Genomic DNA, 4,965 nt, shown 5'->3' on the forward strand with positions numbered 1-4,965 from the left:
TCAGTTCTCCTTTCACTCTGATGCCCATTACAGCCCTGCATACAGTATTTTGAATGTTTTTCTATCTCATGTATCAAAAGCATTAAGGGGAATGATTTCACAATCAACTCACTAGTTCTGTTAATTCCATAAGCATAAGAGTAGGATTCAGCTACTCTGAATGTGGGGAAAGAGTAGTTGCATTTGTTTCACGTAGAGGAAGTTAAGCCAAAACTGCTATTGTTTGGAGTCTCATCCCACCAAGATCAGAAGGTGACAAGTTGATATGACACAAAGCAGATTTGATCACATTTAGTGACACAAGTCTCCCATTTTTAATAGAGTAAGCAGTAACTTAACCAGTCTGAGAAATAATTCAGGACTTCCAGCATATAAAATATTAAGTATAATAGAACATGAGAGCCACTGTTATTCTTACTTGAACACAAGGAATTTTAATATGTGAGCAAATCATCATTTTCCAGGCTCATTCAGAAGCTCAGTGAAGTAATTGGCCTTTCCTGTTCACTGCTGGCACAGAATCAGACTTCATGTTCAGTAGTGGAAATAAGATTGGTAGATCTGAATCACATTTCAGTTATGACAATAGATCAGCTTGTATTAGGAAACAATGGTTATGGTTGTAAAGAAGGTTAGTTCCCAGGAAGAAGAAGTGGAATGGATAATGAAAGTCTGTAATAATGATAGGTCATGAGGGAGCAAAAGGAAACCGAGATTGCTGGACAAGTGAGAGAATGTCATACTAGAACAAGTCGGGCAGTATCTATCACACAATAATGTGGACAAAATGGCTGAAAACGGCAGTAGAAATAGAAAAACTATGATCTCAAGATAGCAGGACAAGATCTTTTTCAATAACTTCAGTACACAACTGGAGACTAAGGATTTAGATGGTTACAAGGAAAAGCAAGCCCTTAAGTGCTGAGGAACAATGTAGAATAAATAGCTTCATCTTTAAAATGTTGTTTATATAAAAAGTTTATTTCAGTAAAATGAAAGGTATTCTTGCAAATGGAAGTAACAAAACTTGATCTGACACACTTAACACAAAGCCATCTACAGCAAAAAGTTCTACTACTCATACAATCTAAAAGCCAATTGAATCACAGTGGTAATATATGACAAATTTTTAGGTGCTGTTAATTTAATCTATGTTTCTTAACCCGAAAACATGAAAATGCAATTAAAAACATGATAAAATGCATGTTTTAAAAACATAATAAAATGCATTATCTGCAGCTGGGATAATGAATTGTTTTCTCTTAGATCGTCTTTTAGAGTCATCCCATACTTAAACAGATCATATATTTATGACAAAGGCAAGAAAAATTGAACGAACAAATTACTTTAAAAAAGAAAAAATATGATTGATTTTACATTTAGCAGTGCTAGAAATGTCATTCTCTTAGATCAACTTGGACCTTGGAATTCAGGTCTTCCTCTTATCAATAGAGTCACAGTGTATTAGCAGCGAACACTTAGTACTGAGATATTACAGCTGAGAGGACGAAAATCTAACAGATAAGATTATACTACTTTGGAGCGTGCTACCAGCAGACCATTCTAAACACTTTTGAAAATGGAATTTTGATTTGGAAAGTGATACCTACATGCATGATTTGAAGCCTGAAAGCCATGACAAAGAATGAGAAGTCTAAATTCATACTGGTCAGTGAATTTAAGTCTGCAGAACTTAATCACTGCCTCTATCACATATAAAAGAATTCAAGTGCAACAGGATTTGCAAACAAAATGTCAACAAAAGTAACTGGATATGTTTTGTTTAGTGTCAGAATTCATACCAATCATTTTCTGCAGTTATTCCTGATTCTGTTTTTGTTATGTTTTCTTTAGGTTTACCGCATGGGAGTGAGACTATTAGAACAGCATATTCACCAACCTCAGCATATACCTAAACTAGAGAAGGAAAGCCCAGGTAGGGCTTAACCCCTTATGAGTGACGCAGGCAAACTGGTAACAATAGAAAAGGTGAAGGCTGAGGTACTTAACAATTTTTTGCCTCCATCTTCCCTGATAACTGCTCATCACACAGCCCTCAAACATTTGGTTTGGTAGGAAGGGAATGGGAAAGCAGCGTCCATCCCACCATAAGCAAAGATCAGGTCTGTGACCACTTGAGGAACCTGAACATTCACAGATACTGATGAGATGCATCCCAGAGTCCTGAGAAAATTAGTTTATGTAGTCACCAAGCCACTATCAATGATATTTGAAAAGTCGTGGCAATCAGATGAAGTCTCTGGTGACTGGAAAAAAGGTAACATCGTACCTATTTTTAAGAAGGAGATAAAGGATAACCCCAGGAACTACCGACCTATTAGTTTCACCTCTGTTCTGTGGAAGATTATGGAACAGATCCTTCTGGAAGCTATGCTAAGGGACATGGAAAGCAGGGAGAATATGGGAGAAGCAGCATGGCTTCACCAAGGGCAAATCCTGCTGGACCTACTGAATGGCCTTCTATGGTGGTGCCATTGCATCAATGAACAGAGAAAGAGCCACTGATATAATCTATCTGCATTTCAGTAAGGCCTTTGATGCAGTAGTCCACAACATCCTTTTTTCCAAATAGGAGAGATATGGATTTGATGGATGGACTATTTGATGGATGAAGAACTGGCTGCAGAATCAAGTCCAGAGATTGGTGGTCAATGGCTCCATGTCTGGATGGAGATCAGTGATAAGTGGTGTCCCCCAGGGGTCAGTGTTGGGACCAATGCTCTTTAATATCTTCCTCAGTGACATTGAGAGTGGGGTCCAGCGCATCCTCAGCAAGTTTGTGGATGACACCAAGATGTGGGGTGCAGTTGATACATCGGAGGGACAGGATGCCATTTTCAGAGGGACCTAGACAGGCTTGAGCAGTGGGCCCAGGTGAACCACATGAGGTTCAACAAATCCAAGTGCAAGGTTTGCACTTGGGTTGAGGCAACATCCACCACCAATACAAGCTGGGGAATGAAAGGACTGAGCACAGCCTTGATGAAAAGGACGTGGGGTGCTTGTGAATGGAAAGCTGGATGTATGGGAACTGTTGAGTCACAGCCTGAACCACTGATTGATCACCTGAGGCAAGGACTGAGTCAGCACAGGTGAAGGCAATTCAGCTGTGAGACCGGAAGTGGTGGAGCCTGGCTGCACCTCTCCTAGACCCCATTTAAAGGCTGACTGCCAGTTGGGACAGATTTCTTTTTGGAGGTCCCTTCTCTGTGGAGCCTTTCCTGTGATTACTTGGATGCAAGTGAGTATTCCTTCCCTGTTTGTTTCTTTTTCCATTTTCATCATGCTAATCTTTCCAGCTGTAATGCCGACTTTAACACTGGATGTGAGCTGTCAATGTGCCCTTGCAGCCCAGAAAATCAGCTGTATCCTGGGCTGCATCAAAAGGAATGTGGGCAGCAGGACAAGGGAGGTGATCCTGCCCCTCTGCTCTGTGCTGATGAGGCCTCACCTGGACTGCTGTGTCCAGATATGGAGTTCTCAGTATAGGAGAGACATGGATCTGTTGGACCACATCCAGAGGAGGGCTTCAAATATGAATGGAACAGTTCTGCTATGTAGAGGACAGGCTGAAAGAGTTGGGGCTTTTCAGACTAGAGGAGAAGGCTTTGAGGTGACCTGGAAGTGGTCTTTCAGTATCTAAGGGGGGGGCTGTAAAAAAGATGCGGGTCTGTGGTAATAGAACAGGGAGAAATATCTTCAAGATTAAAGAGGATAGATTTAGGTTAGATGTAAGGAAAAGGTCTTCTACGATGAGAGTAGAAGGCACTGAAAAAGGTTGCACAATTCATTGCAGGGGAGTTGGACTAGGTGACCTTTTAGGCTTCCTTTCAGCTCAATGGATTCAATAATCCTGTAATATTAAGAGATGACTTGAGCCAAAATACTCCATACTTCAGTAAGGCTTTTCTGGAGTGCTTTCTTATGCAGTTGGTGTTGATGAGTACATGAGCAAATACAGTGGATGAATGAATGTATCACTTGTACAAACATGGTAAGGGGAAAGATGGCAATGAATTAATGGATCTCCTGTACAAGTGTGGTAGAAGGATGGGTGACACCTGGAGACATTCCCCATAATCTTAAGTATTCATCTCTAAGTAGTTTATGTCTATTTTCTCTCCCCAGTTTTTCCTACTCAGCAATTGTCCTTAACACAGAAGGCTGAAGCAGTCAATATCTTTTTCACCAGGAAGGAAAAAAGTGAGCTATTCAGACTGAGCTGAATACAGAGTGGCCTTCTGTACAATGTGTGAGTGACCAATTACAGATTAAGATTTGAGCTCTGAGTCATGCTGGCTGCATACAGGTTCCTCGATTAAGCAACATCAGTGTTTGAGACCAATAGTGAACTGAGTTGTTTGGGAAGATCACTAGGATTTTCCTCCTCTTGTTTGAGTGCTTTTCACTCTTATTCTCATTCCAATTTGTTTGAAGACCCAAAGGTAGAAATGTAGGAATGCTCATCCAGGTGAGTGTGAAGTGATCTCAGGCCTATATAGTTAAAGACATTTTACATATGGAGACATATTTAAGTCATTACTACCCAGTTCAAATCAACTTGAAAATTTCATTAGATAAATGAAAAAGTACACAAGCTTGACTGCAAGTGGGAATATAATTTTGAAGATCATCTAAAAAGTGAATTTAGTACTGAAGAAACATTTTCTTAGAAATCAGGTTTACTTGGTAGAAGTGTCCTGAGTGCCAAAAATTCATTTTGAAAAATGAATGATTCTGCAGGAAAATTGAGTAATTGTGCAGGCCATGCACTTCACTCAAGCTATTATAATGAATGACTCATATGAGTTCTTAGTTTAAGAGACTTTCAGCAAGAACTGGAGCACACTGTATACCGTAGATGTTTTAAGAAAACATAGAATATTTTGATTTACAGCTCTCCAGGTTTCTCCTTAAAAAAAAAAAAAAAAAAACAGACTCCAG

Source organism: Phasianus colchicus, chromosome 3, assembly GCF_987193195.1.
Source record: "Phasianus colchicus chromosome 3, bPhaCol1.hap1.1, whole genome shotgun sequence".
Taxonomy (NCBI): Eukaryota; Metazoa; Chordata; class Aves; order Galliformes; family Phasianidae; genus Phasianus; species Phasianus colchicus.